Source organism: Eptesicus fuscus, chromosome 18, assembly GCF_027574615.1.
Source record: "Eptesicus fuscus isolate TK198812 chromosome 18, DD_ASM_mEF_20220401, whole genome shotgun sequence".
Classification (NCBI taxonomy): Eukaryota; Metazoa; Chordata; class Mammalia; order Chiroptera; family Vespertilionidae; genus Eptesicus; species Eptesicus fuscus.
Window position 1 is genome coordinate 29,002,235 of NC_072490.1, and position 15,176 is coordinate 29,017,410.

The following is a 15,176-nucleotide window of genomic DNA, read 5'->3' on the forward strand; positions in this document are numbered from 1 at the left end:
GGCGAGGTCTGAGCTGAGTCCAGAAAGACAGCTAGGAGCTATCACCTCAAAGCAAACATCAAAGTAGCCATGCAGTAATAAAGGTCTCAGGAGGAATATAGAAAGACCATTTCAAATATTCCAAGGATCAGAACATCCTCCCTCCCTGGAAAAGCCAGAGAGGAAGAACACAAGAGGGCAGTGGTGCGATGGGATTGCACAAAGCAGGGAGGCCTGGAGGCGTCCTGACAGGCACTGCAAATCTAATAAAATTTGACAACAAATCGGCCCGCGGTTGTGCAGTGGGGATGGGGGTGGGGAGAACAAGGCAGCATTACACACTGAAAGCCTCAGTAATGCCCAGGGTCTTTCACCTAATTCAACCTTTAGAAGTTGATCCTAAGTGAAGATTTTCATACGTGGATGTTTACAATGACATTATTTTCAAATGGTGAGGAACTGGAAACAAGCCAAGTAATGGTTAGATGAACTGTGGCACAGTAAAATAGCATATGGCCCATTACAATCATGCTCTTGAACAGCATTTAATGATTTTTAAAAAGGCTCAGAATATAATTTTAAGTACCAAAAAGGGATACAAAATTACATATATAGGATGATTCACCTTTTATTAAAAATGTATGTATGTGTGTGTGCAAAGAAAAAAGACTTGGAAGGGGAACATTGAAATATCTGTAGTGGTTGAATTACAGGAGGTTTTTGTTTTATTCTTTAAGCTTTTTTCTATATTCCAAATTTTAATACTATGTATGCCCTATAAGAGAAAAATAGTAAATATTATGAAAGAAATTGCTAATAGAGCTATCTCTAGAAAATAAGGTCAGATGATAAAGACCAAGGGACAATGGTCTTAAATTTTCCTGTGCTTTTCAAAATATTTTTCCAAATTTCATACTGTGACTGTGTGTGTGGCTCTTTAAAAGAAACTATTGGAGAGCTTTTTTTACTAGGAACCCAGAATGCTTAGGGAACAAGCTGCTATTTTAAGGGATTGGTGATTAAGTCACCTGCTGGGAACAGGTGTCAGCTTAGCAGAGAATGACAAGGTGGCTTCCTCCCCTCCCCCCAGGACCTGAGGACCTCCTATTGCTCCCACCTTTTCTGCTCCATGTACCTACCTTTGAGAATGGGAAGTTGGCAGGGCTTTTGACCTTGATCTGTAATCTGCAGCTTTAACTTTGTTATGGCCTTTCTCTGGAACCTGGCATTAAGAAGGTTTGCAGGTGGGAAGGCAGGCCAGCCCATTAAGCTTAGCAGATAACTCCCCGGAGTGCTGGGAGAGGGTAGTCTGCATAAAGGGGGTGGTTTAAAATAAGTACTCAAATCCCTTTGTGTAGAGGTCTTTATTATCTCCTCACCATTCTTCATTTTTTGCACCAAGTTAATTAACAATTTTCCAGCAAGCACATTCCTGACAGGTATTTGAAGCCTGGGTCACTTCCCTTATCTTCCCTTTCCTTCTGTGTATTGTGGGGCTCCACGGAGCTTGAAAAGCATCCTCTTGTTGGAGGAGGCAGAAGCAACACTCAGAGTCATTGTCCCTTGGTCTTTATCATCTGCAAACATTGCACTAAATTTCCCAAACAGCAGGCCTACACCTTCCGTGTTGTTCTTGCTCCAAACACAGCTTTAAAAAAAAAAAAAAAAAACAACCCTTTTGCTCATCTTCAGCATTATTTTTTTCTTTCCCACAAGCTTTGGCTTGTTCTGAGCCTTCCAGACACTGTTCTGGCGGGTATGACAGGCCTGGGCCAGCCAATGGTTCCTATTGCATCCCATCTCTATGGGATTATGTTTACCTCACTGTGTGAAAAGGTTAAACACATTTTGGTGGTTTCCCGAATTCTGCACCATACTGAATAGATCTCAAAGCCTCTGGACATTTCTTAAACCATTTCCTGGATACTTCCACCTGAAAATTTCTCTGGTTTCATATTCCTTTTGTTATGTGGTTATCCTTCATGATTCCTGGTTTCGTGGGGTGTTGTTGTTGTTTTTAACAACTTTTCCTCATTCTTTTCGATTTGGGGTGGAATCTTTCAATTGGGTAGGTGTTTCCTGTCAAACAGGTCTTCCCAGATTTAGTGCAAAGCACTTGGCAATCTCTGCCAGAGTACTGGTATCAAAAGCCACGATCTAGAAAACCCGAAGCCTGCTAGCTAACAGCAGGAGCAGCCAATACTTCCATTTTCATTTCTCATTATTCTTCACAAGCGGCAACCTTTGAAATGTCCGTGGCCTCGGACCACCTCTACTCTAGCCTTCTATGTTTTTTTATAAGGGCTCTCAAAGCCCATAAAGATACCTATGGCAGGTGCTTCTACTTCCAATGCTCACGCCTTCCCATGTAAATCTATAATAGCTGGGAATATTGATCAGTGACATCTATACATACGGGCAGGTGTCAGCCACTTCCTGCTTGCCTGCCCGCTCCAGTCCAGCAGGACGGCTTACCCTTGCTCCCTGTGTCAGGGAGTGGATCAAAAACACTTGTGACTCACCTCTTCCTCACTGGGTGGGAACAGCCTTGCTGGCTCCGGCTCCCGCTCCAGCCAGTGCCCGCCAAGGCAATGCTTTCTGACTGTTGGTGAGTGTAGGGCGCTGCTGGGGAGGAGCGCAACGCTGCCTCCTTGGCCCCAGGTAGAGATGTTTCTCTTCCACCAGGCCCTCCACAGGATGCCGCTTTCCTCTCCAGCTTCTTGATATTGGCTTACCCCCACTCCACTCTGAGAAAGGCTTTCTTTCTGTTCCTGCCTGGCGTGTGTCTCCCCACTGCCTAGGCCCCCTTTCTTTTCTGCAGGGTTGAGGGAGTCCCCCCTTCAAGCCTTGCACCTGCTCTGTGAGCAGGGAGCACCCACTGTGCTTGCTGCATGCACGGCTTGCTTAGGAAGGAAGCTAAAGATGGTTCATTCTGCAGCAATTCTCTCTCCGCTTTCAGACTCCCTGGGTGGAGAGTCCTTTAGGGCGCTCCCTGAAAAAACATGCTTGTTCACCAGTTGGTTCCCAAGACAGCCCATTTATAGTTCCCTTAAGAAAACAGCTCTTGGATTAGCTTAATCAGTGCAAATCAGCCGCCTCTCACTGTTAATAATAATTAACTCGAGCAAGTTCTCAACTTTAAATGTTTAAGAAGCAGCAAAATCAAATCACACAGGGACAGCTTACACACTGGTCATTATTTTCCTCACATTTCTTCCCACCCCTGCCCATTGGCTGGGTCTCCTTGTAACTAGGCACTCAAGAGGGGGTTTTGAAATGCTCCCACCCTTGCCTAACCCATGTCCTCCTTTTCCTTCAAGGTCTTCAAGCTTCATCTCTACAGCTACAGAATTGTCAATACAGAAGGAGCCTTGGAGACAATCTCATCAGTCCCATTTTTTTTACCTGTAGCAGGTACGAATTTTCACTCACAGACTCCAATGTGAAAAATGGGACTTTATTACATATAACTAACCTTAGTTTTTAAGTTCTTGTTTCTGCTTAATCTTGAAAACTCAGTCACTTTCAGGGTTTTTTTTTTTTTTTCTCTCAGGGCCTTTGGGGTTAATACTCAACCAGTTCAGGAATCGCTCTCTGTTTTCCTCCCCCCAACCATGATGACAGTTCAGGTGGGATGTGAGGTGCAGAGTATACCCCATTCTGGCAACAGGAATGAGGAAATGGAGTGTCCCTTGGGCCCACAATGCTCTCTCCATGCTATTCTCTGCCCAGATACCCAGCTTCTTGCTAGATCCTTATTGCCAGACACTGGTGTCCACTACTGTTACCAAGGGTCCTGCAAGGCCTAGAGTCAAATGGCTACATTCTCTGTACCTAGGGATGCCAGGTTTAGCAAATAAAACCATAGGATTACCAGTTAAATATGAATTTCAGATAGACAACAAATTATTTTTGTTTTCATCTAACCAACCCCCGGGGCCCTATCTCAGTACTTTCTCATGAAAGTGGAAGTGGAGGATCAAGATGTCCAGACCTCCACCTGGAGGCAGGCCCTGACACAGCTCATCCCTCCTGCTATGTGGATGGAAGGGAAAAACCAGAGAGGAAGCCACGCCTATGTTTATGACATTTAAACACAGTGTGACTTCCTCCTCCCTGGGAAGAAAGGGCCCAGTCTACACCCTGGATTCCAGCCTGACTAAAGTCTCTCTCATGTTTAATAGGTTCAGAGTTTCAATTTGGGATGACGAAAAAGTTCTAGAGATGGGTAGTGGTGATGGCTGTCCAACAGTGAAAACCTACTTAATGCCACTGAATTACACACTTAAAATAGTTTAAGTGGCAATATTTTATGTTATGTATATTTTACCACAACTTTTTTTTTTTTTAAGTCCTTCTTCATGGAAGGATGGGACATAGGGAAAAGAGAAAGACTGTCTTCCTAAATTATAGGTTAAAAAGTAGGGATGCATTCACCGCCCCAGCCCCACCCCCCCACCCCCACCCCCCACCTCACCGCTTCTGCACTAGGCCCAGACCTGGAACTGAAGGAGGGTCAGCTTCCCTTGAGCAGTAGGCTATGGGGGAGTGGGAAAGAAGAGATGGGTACCTAAATACAAGTGGGCCTGTTGGGAAGGGTGAATGGGGAAATGGATGAGCAACCCAGCATCCAGTCACTGGGGGCTGGATAGAGCAGACAGCACTGTCTGGGCTTACCTGGGTGTTCTCAAAGCCCTCAGGAGGAGAGAAGCTGAGAGGCAGAAGCCAAGTAGTCCATAATGTGACACTTCTTATTACTATACTCCCTCAATTCCCCAACCCCCTGCAAAAATAAAAGTCTTGGGTAAATTCTATTCAAGCAATTGAGGGTGCTCTAGGCCCTGCTCATTGTACCCTATGCTTAGCCCAGCCTGTTTTGCTCAAGGATCCCTGGTGGTCCCCGATGACACTCCCTGCAGGAGTGGTATCTTCTGTGTCCTCAAACAAGAACACCTATAGTAAAAAGTAAGTCCTTTTTAACTCCAGTAATTTAAACCTGCAGTTGGATTGACTGGATATTTACTAAACAATTAGAACGAGGCATGAGACAAAATTATATGGATTTGGGAGAAACTTAAAATGAATGTAGGAAACCAAAATGTTATGCCCTCCTAAGAAGCAATAGAATAAACTAGAAAATGAAAGTAGGATTTAGTATAGAGTGCTCCTGCAGGTCTGTGAGCCCACAATGAAAGAAGTTTTATAAGAAGTTTTGAAAAGCCAGAGAAAATTGTACAAGTGCATCTAATCCAACAGAGATTCTTTCTAAAATAAGAAGTGAGAACTGTGGCTTCCCTAGGGGAAGGATGGAACCTTTCTAATAATATTTGAGTTTAAGTTCACAGGTGCAGAAATGGAAGGAGGTCTGGATAAGGTAGTTAATACTGTGCAACATACATGCTGTGCAAACATACAAAACCGATGTGAGGTAACATTTGTCTGAAAACTGTGTGCCTTAACCTCTCCAGTAAATATGCCGCACATCATTAGAATAATTTTTTTAATGTTTAAAGATTTCATAATTTTTGAAGAATGGGTCTATGACATAGTGATGTACACTTACTTGTTTGGCAAAGTATGTTAATTACTTATTCAACAAACATTTCTAAGCATCTACATGTACCAGAAATTGTCTTATATAAATACGGTATTTCAAACATTTAAGAACCATTTGTGAAAAAATGTTTTTCACAAAAGCAAGAATATGTTTTTTCCACCCACACATACTCTTTAAATATGTTCACTGTGATTAGTTTTACCTGCTTGTTTTTTAATTATTTACTGAAAAATTGGACATCACATTGTTTCTAAATTAATTTCAAGGTTTGTGGCAAAATTCCAGCTTTTACAGACATCAAAGCAATAGCTCAGAGCAATTGTAAAATAAAAATTAAATACATTAAATGAAGAAAAGAATGTGACAATTTTTAATTGAGTGTTCTTGCTCATTATTAAATATCAGAGGATAAATAATGTAAATTCTCATATCAGTCACTTTTACTTACGAAAAAAGTATTCTGATAATCTTCAGTTCTATGTATTGATCAATTTGATAAGCTGCTGTTTTATCATATTACTTGCATTAAGAATTTCTTTACAAACAATGTAAGTCAATTTCCATGTGCTATCTGATCTGTATGTATAAATAAAAATTTGCTACATTTTATTGTGCTTTGTAACCTTTCATAAATTGAATTTTTTCTTTTTAAATTTAATCAATTCAAACCATTTATGGCTATAATTATGTTGAGTAAGAAAGTGATTGAAGTTAAGATTTTGAAAAGCTGGCCATAAACATAAATTGAGCAACATTAGTTTTAAATGGAACTATTCCTTCATGGATTTTATTATTCAGCCATTTGAATAGTACAGATAGAAATTATCCATGGTGAGCATAATCATTTTCATTTAATTAGATTTAACTTTTGGCTGACAACTGTGGGGGAATGAGGCTGGGAGGGGGTGATTGAGCAAAAAAATAAAAAAACTCATGGACACAGACAACATGACCTTTGTCAACACACAATGGCCACTCCTGTTTAAATATAATACACCTATTAAAAAATAGTATTCTCTGGATGAGAGAATCTTAATGCAATGTCAAGCCAAGGAAAACAATGTGGAATATTTGATGCATGAAATATGGGTGGATACTTGCAATCAAAATAAAACTGTGCTTATTGGGTTCTTGTTGGCAACTAGTTTCACTGCTACACCTACAGCTTTAAATGTAGTTCTGGAACTATCCCACTGGTGTCTGGGACTGCAATCTGGCAGGAATCAGAACACAGGGAGCAAGAGTTCCATCTCAGTATCTTGGAGGAGAGAAAATTGCAATGTGATGGAGGCTTTGGTTGGATTACTTAAGGATTCAGTTTTATCCTCATTTTGACATGTGGTTAGTAAGTGATGAAAGGGGATCAACAAAGATCTATTGGATATAAAAGGTCTGTGCACGTTCCATGATACACTGCCTTCATTGTGTGACTAAGAATTCAGTCCAGGTTACAGGCAACACGGATTTGGGGTCCATCCATCCTAGTTGCCCATTCCCAAAGATCCTAGACCCAATTTGGACATGCATATAGAAAACTTTCATTTTCATCTTAAACCTTTAGGTTTCATCTTAAACCTCTATCCTGCTCTCCATATCTTTCAAACCATCCTCCTGTGCCCAACTCCTTTGATTAGTTCTAATTCACTTGGAAGGCCAACCTTTCTCTGTTAAGATTTCATCAGCAATGGGACATAGTAGAAAGAGCACAGACTTTGGCTTTTTATCCTCAGAAACGCCTGGATTTGAATTTCAGTCCATCCTATTTGGTCATTACCTAACTTTTTAATTTCTTCATTGATAAAATGGAGATAAATAACAATAACAGTATACAGAGATAATAATAGCACCAGCCTGTGGTATAAAGGAGGACCCATACTCCAGTAACATGACTCGAAACCTCTACCTCCAATAGCATGTTCCTATCTATATGTATAAAAGCCTAAGCAACTGTTACGACCGGAACGACCAGTTGACCAGTCACTATGATGCACATTGACCACCAGGGGGCAGACGCTCAGTGCAGGAGCTGCCCCCGGGTGGTCAGTGCACTCCCACAGTGGAGCGCCGCTCAGCCAGAAGCCAGGCTTACGGCTGGCGAGCACAGCTGTGGCGGCGGGAGCCTCTCCCACCTCTGCAGCAGCAGGCCTGGCATGAGCGGCAGCAGAGCTGCACCCAGCCCTGGCTGGGGGTCTGCTAAATCCCTAGGGGGGATGTCAGACTGCCGGGTTTCGGCCCAATCCCCAAAACCCAGCAGTCCAACATCCCCCAAGGGGTCCCGGATTGTGAGAGGGTGCAGGCTAGGCTGAGGGACCCCCCCCACTCGTGCACAAATCCGTGCACCGGGCCTCTAGTGTCACTATACTGTAACTGCAATATTTTTCCCAATTTGTTGCTTGCCTCATAAGTTTGCTTATGGTGATTTTTAGAATTTTTGTCAATTACACTTGACATACAATATTATATTAGTTTCAGGTGTACAACATAGCGATTAGACATTTATATAACTTAGGAAGTGGTACCCATCTGACACGGTGATTTCTGACACATAGTTTTTGTAATAGAAAAAAATAAAACCAGAAAAAAATAAGATAAATATTTAATGGATTTCGAAATTAGGTAGTCTTTTCAAAGCATAATAGCATTGGAAGAAACAAAAAGGAAATTGCTTTTATATAATCCCTGCCCAAATAAAACTAATATCCTAGCTATTCTCACCTGTGTACTCTTCCAGATAAACTTTAGGATAATTTTGTTGTCTTTCCCCTTAAAAATCTTATTAATACTTTGACTAGATCATGGTAAACTTAAGTAGCACAGTGATCCAAGCTGAAGCCAAGACCTTTACCAGGAAAGCACAAGTTTTTCCAGAAACCCCCAGCAAACTTCCACCTAAATACCATTACCCAAAACTGTCAAACACATGACTACCCTCCCCTACAAAGGAGGGTATGAAATGGTATTTGGCTTCCATCCTCTAGAACAGTGGTTCTCATAATGCCGCAACCCTTTAATACAGTTTCTCATGTTGTGGTGACCCCCAACCATAAAATTATTTTTGTTGCTACTTCATAACTGTAATTTTGCTACTGTTATGAATCGTAATGTAAATATCTGTGTTTTCTGATGGTCTGAGGCGACCCCTGTGAAAAGGGTAGTTTGACCCCCAAAGGGGTCGCGGCCCACAGGTTGAGAACCGCTGCTCTAGAATGAAGGTGGGAGGAGGGAAAAGAGAATGGACGTTGAGTGAACCCACCTGTAGGGTCTGCTACAAAGTCACCATGGAAGAGGGATCAGGGCCGGAGCTGCAGAAGCTGTTTCTGTGAGCACCTGTAGCAGACTGGTCACAAGGAGTGTTGCTGTGGGATCCAGGCAACACAGTGCACACTGCATAGGAGGTCACTCTGTCCCTCTTTGCTGCAGACAGCCAAGCAGGTTTGACATTTAGAGGAGCAACCACCAGGAAAAGGGTCTGTGCCTTGCAGATCAAAGAAGAGTCTGGAGCAGCCAGCAGAGTAGTGGTCTTGTGAGAGGCCTCTCTCAAATGCCTGTGGGTATTGCATTTTTGGGCAAATGCTGTTGGTTGCCTGCCCAACAGCTATGTCGCCTTCTTCATAACTAACACAAGTACAGTTTTGTTCTGGCAGCCATGGTTCCAGCAACTGGATGAATCAAATCTCATCAAAGCCCATTCTGGCAGTTGCAGTCCCGCTGGGCCAATGATTGGCCTGGAGGTGGGAATATGACCCAGCTTTGGCCAATGAGATATAAAAGGAAGTAGGCTGCAGATAGTTCTGCCCCTTCTTCCTACTTCGAACATGGTTTTGTATAAATATTGATTGGAGCTGTCTTTTTTCCGACTTGCATCCACAAGGAAACAGCCTGAGGACAAAAGCAGGTTTCCCAGGTTTGCAAGAGTGGAAACATAGAAAGAGCCTGGTTCCTTGATTCTGTGAATAAGCCAATGCATCACCCCTGGAACTGCCCGCCTTGTGACTAATGATGGAGACAATTAAACGTCTTTACTGTTTAAACCACTGTTGATGGAGTTGTTTTATTTCTTGCAGCTGAAAGCACTTCTAACTGATATAGCCCTTAATAAAGAAGATCAGAGCAGAACATTGTGAGTTGGCTTAATCTTGAGCAAAGAGGCAGATGTCAATACAAGCTAATGAGCTGGCAAAATCTGGGTATTCATGTGAATGTGACCTCTTCCTAATACCCACAGGCAATGAGGCCTAGACACAGTCAAGTTGTAAGTAAAAAACAATTAGAGAGGTGACATTTTTATACAATACAGTCTTCCCTTTCAGAAAGAAAACATATTTCTTTAGAAAGATGTAAATTATTTACATCTCTTCTATCCCTAAGTTTTCTATATCCTGTCATATGTGTCCCACCTATTTCTTGTTAGGTTTAGTTCTAGGTATTCTACGTTTGGGGTTGCTATCTCTTGAATTGCCCTGAATGATACTTCTCTCCCACCCCTCCCCCAACCCCTACTCCCAGCTGTTCTGTTTTCATTTTAGGCAAATACACTTAACTTCCTAGGTACATAGACTCTTGCCTCAACTGTGTTTTGGAGGTCATCCATCCCTGATTGACAGTTAAAGGTAACATTTGGAATCCAGAGAGCTTGAGGTTAAAACATGTCATGTCAGCAATTGCTAAACAACAGTATGTCAGATTAGGTCAAGAATTTGTGAAATGTTTGTGCCAAGTGAAATGTCAAAGCACAAAGTGTGTGAAAGAAAAAAATCTCTGTGCCAGTCAAAATGTCATTCCGTTTTGCAGCGAGTAATTTATTCCTTTCTGACTTTCTTGCAGTTCTTGTTTCACATGAATTAATGTTGCCTCTAAATAATTAAAATTAATAGTGGCATTATCCGCAGTTAAGGGTAAAAACTAAAGACCTAATTTGGAATCACTCATTCAATTTGGACTCATTTTGAAAATGGGATTTGTAAACCCAACCTTAAAAATAAGCCTTTAACTGATTGTCCAAACCATTTACATTGCAGCCATTATTTGTTCTCTTAATGTTTGTAATATGTAAAAAAAAAAAAAAAGACACATCATAGAGAATATGCATTTTCTAAATGCTGTATCTGAGGAGTTGCAAACAAGATAGAAATGCTATAGATGTGATCAATAGATCCAGTTAGCCCTCAACAAATGGAATGCCAGTGGCTTGTTGAGTTGATTATGAAGCAAAACTCCATAATGTTCATCCACATTTTCCCACTGGTTTTAATCTCTAGATTGGCAGAGCTTCCCGAACATGGCTCCTCTCCATGCCATTTGCTTTCTCTGAAAGCAACTTTCTGTTGCACAGTCATGGCCAAACAGTGGGGAACTGGTCCTGCTCTTAATGCTCCAGCTGCCTGATTAATAAACCAAAACACTTCTCTACAGGCAGCAAGGCCAGGACTAGGGTGAGGCAATCCTGGTGCCCAGAGCACAACATATCAGGACTAGGGTGAGGCAATCTGGTGCCCAGAGCACAACATGCCCTTGTTCTCAGGTTCTCACCCCATATTTACAAGGCCCTGAATGTGAGTGCTTTCTTAAAAGGCACCTCACTTGCCTCATCCCTGTCCAGGCCCTGGTAGGCATTGTTGCTGCCCTTGGAATTGAAGAAACAGACTTCAAAGTAAAGAAGGACTCTATAAATCTTCTGACAGTGAGAACTGGGTTTCTATCCCATGATACTCATTCTCCATATTGGCAACTTTACAATATGAGTTTGAAGAGTAATAAGATGCATGTACTGCTAAGAAGAGTCTACTTAATGGCCCAGAATGGGCTCAACATTGCGAAAGGATGATGTGGGACCACCATGTCCCAGAGTTTGTGCCTCAAGTTTTCAGATTTGGAGCTCGACTTTATCAGCACCAAGAGAGATGGTCAGATTAAGGAAAATTGGCAAGAGAATTACAAATAATCCAGAAACCAAATTTACTGGAGTTGTGGATATTTTCCAGTGACAATGTCCTAGTGTTCAATGTTCAGGAACACTCCTCCCTATAGTGAGGGGACGTGGAACAAAGTATTAGTCATCAGACTGCTGCAAATGAGCAAGGAAAGAGAAGGGGGAGGGGGGGGGGGGGGGGGGAGTCAATGACAGGGATGTTTCATCCAGACCAGGGAAAAATCCTGCCTCACCCCAGAATACTCTGTATCCATTCACTCAACAAATATAAATTGTGCACCCACAATGTGCTCAGCAAACCTGTCAGCTCTTCTTCAAAATGAATTCTAAATCCAGTACTTCCTGCCATCTTCACAGTCACCATCAAATTCAAACACCATCTTTTTGCACCTGAACTGATGGCATAGGCCCCCTAACTGGTCTTCCTATTTCCACTCTCTCCCTACTACAGTCCATCCTTCACCAAGATTTCAGGCTGATCCTATTAAAATGTAAGTCAGATCACGATGGACCTCTGCTCAAAACCCTCCGTTGGCTTCCTGCCTGTTAGAATAAAATCCAAAATCCCTTTCTTGGGCTACAAAGCCTACATGATCTCACCCTAGCTCTCTCAATGATCTCATTTCATGCCACTGTCCACCTCACTCATTCCACTCCCACCACAGGCTTTTTCACCCTGCTCCTGGGACATCCCAAGAATGCTTTTGCCTCGAAACCTCTACACATCCCCCTCCTGCTGGAATGATTTATTCCCAGATATCTGCATGGTTGAGTCTGCTTAATGCTTAAATGTCTGCACTTAAATGTCACCTCTCGCAGAAGCTTCCATGACCACCCGATCTAAAACAGCCTCCTTCCATCACTTTCTGTCCCCTTCCCCGAAAGTATTTTTCTTCAATCATCTGACAAGTTTTCTGTCTCCTTCCAGCAGAAAGTAATCTCCATGACATTTTGCCCGTTTTTGCTCATTGCTATATCCTTAGCACCTAGAACATTGCCGGGAACATGGTAAATGCTACAAATAAATTTGCTGGAGGGTGGATACACCTAGGTTATGTAATAATTCTGGTCACTAGACAGGAGTATTCTTTGGTGACGCAGGACTTTTCTCTGGCCTGGATGAAATAGCCTTTTCAGATTCTTGATCTCCCTTTGCTTTCTGATAGAGCAGATGATGTTTGTAAAAGAAAAAGAGAGATTAAGGTAAAACCAATATTTTTAGCATGAGCCAATGGAAGAATGGAGTTCCATTTATTGAATCATGGGCAATTATGGGAGGGAGCAGTTTGGAAGGTTTGGGTCTGAAAATCAACAGTTCATTTTTTAACATATCAAGTTTAAGATGTCTATTATTGGATATCCAGTGGCAATATCAAGTAGGCAATCCTATATAATAAAAGCCTAATATGCAAATTGTCCCCTTTACCAGGAGTTTGACCAGGAGTTCGACCGCTCACTATGACATGCGCTGACCACCAGGGGGGCAGCATGGAACATGGTGGATGATGGTGACAGAGCGCTGGCAGCGGGTGGCAGTGGAGGTGCTGTCGGCCCCGATGGGCCCCAACAGGAGCAGAACCATGGGATGGTGAGCAGGTGAGCGGGCAGCACCAGGTCAAGGTGGGTGCAAGTGGGGCCTTATTGTCCCATCCATCACCCTACAGACCCTGCAGACGGCGACCAATGGTGATGGCAGGGGGCGGGGCCGCTGCCCAGCTCCCAGGTGCTGAGGGAGCTGGGTGGGGGCCCAATGACTCAGGCAGAGGGGGATGCGTGGGGGCCCAGGGGCCCAGGTGCTGCCCAGGACCCAGAGGTCAACTGGGACCTGCCCTTTCACGTCAGACACTCATGCTTCGATCCCCGGCCAGGCCTAGGGACCACACCCATGCATGAATTTCTGCACTGGGCCTCTAGTTATATATAAGAGTCTGTACTTCAGAGGACAGATCCAGACAGGGTATTTGGCAACATATGGAAGGTGTTTTAAGTCATGGAACTGTATAGAACCCCCGGGGGGGGGGGCGGTGAGTATAGACAGAGAAGAGTTCCAAGGACTAAATGGTGGGACATTCCAGCATTTAGAATTCAGGGAGATGAGAAAACACCAGTGAAAGACACTGTAAAGAGTAGCAGGGGGGAAAAAGGTAGCAGTTGAAGAAGAATAGGGGTCTAGAAAGGATTTTTTTATATGATATATATATATATATATATATATATATATATATATATATTTTTTAATCCTCACCCAAGGATATTTTTTCCATTGATCTTTAGAGAAAGAGTGGAAGAGAGGAAGGAGGCTAGAGAGAGAGAGAAACATCAATGTGAGAGAGACACATCAACTGGTTGCCTCCCACATACCCGTCCCTCCCCCCCCCACCCCCCCCACCCCGCCCAAGCCAGGGATCAGCCTGCAACTGAGGTATGTGCCATTGACAGGGAATCAAATACCGACCCTTAGGTCATGAGTAGATGCTCTAACCACTGAGCAAAACCATCCAGGGCATATTATTTTATATTTGATGCAATGGAAATGATCCAGTGAAAAGGGAAAATTTAATGACACAGGATGATGGACAAGTAAGGTGAAGTTCAGAGTAGGGAAAAGTGGCTGGATCCAGTGTGGAGATGGTGAGACTGCCATTAGATAGAAACACAGACAGTTCACCTATAATAACAGGAGACAAGTCAGAGTCTATGTGCACAGATGCCAGAAGGTGGGTGGATGTGGTGGTAGGAACTCATGAAAGTTCCTTTTTTTCTCAGTGAAATAATGGATTGGTGGTATCAGTGATATGTGTGAGAATTGGGGTATCTGATGTTCAGAGGAATATATTGGGTAGAAGTGAGAGTAGGACGTTTGGAATTGTATGGGTTTTTGGGGTTTGTTTTTGTTTTGGTTTTTGTGGGGAGTGAAATTGTTGAAATGACTGGGTTGAGGGTATGGCAATAGGAGCAATAATTAAAGTGGGAATGGAGACAAGACCATACATGAGACTGACCAGGATATCAGATGGATGGGCATTCCTGATATTCCCATGTGAGTAACAACATTAGCTACTGTTTGTTCCCTGAGAAACTGCTGTGTGCCACACAAGCTGTGCAATTTTCTCCTTTAACCCTCACAACAGCTCTGCAATAACCCCATCTGCATTCCCAGATGAAAAAGATGAGGCTCAGAAATCATTGTTAACCAGCTCAGGGAAACACCACAATATGGATATAGGACTCAGACTCTGGTCTTCTAACCCAAAACCCAGGTTCTTTGCTTGGCCTGTGCCATATCTCTCCAGAGCATCACCTGCAAGCCCTAATGTAGGGCTACCAGTTATAAGTTTGGCCAGGAAATCTTTTCTTTTATATATAAAGTTTTTTTTTTTAATATATTTTATTGATTTTTTACAGAGAGGAAGGAAGAGGGATAGAGAGTTAGAAACATCAATCAGCCGCCTCTTGCACACCCCCTACTGGGTATGTGCCTGAAACCAAGGTACATGCCCTTGACTGGAATCGAACCTGGGACCCTTGAGTCCGCAGGCCGATGCTCTACCCACTGAGCCAAACCGGTTAGGGCTGGCCAGGAAATCTTAATTCTCACTCACTTGTGTTAGTTGGGCCTGAGGCAGAAGTCTGATTATGAGGCTAGATGCTTGTCTCCTGAGAGAACAAGCCTTTTTCGTCTAATGGTTAGTGTCACCTTTGGGCATTGGA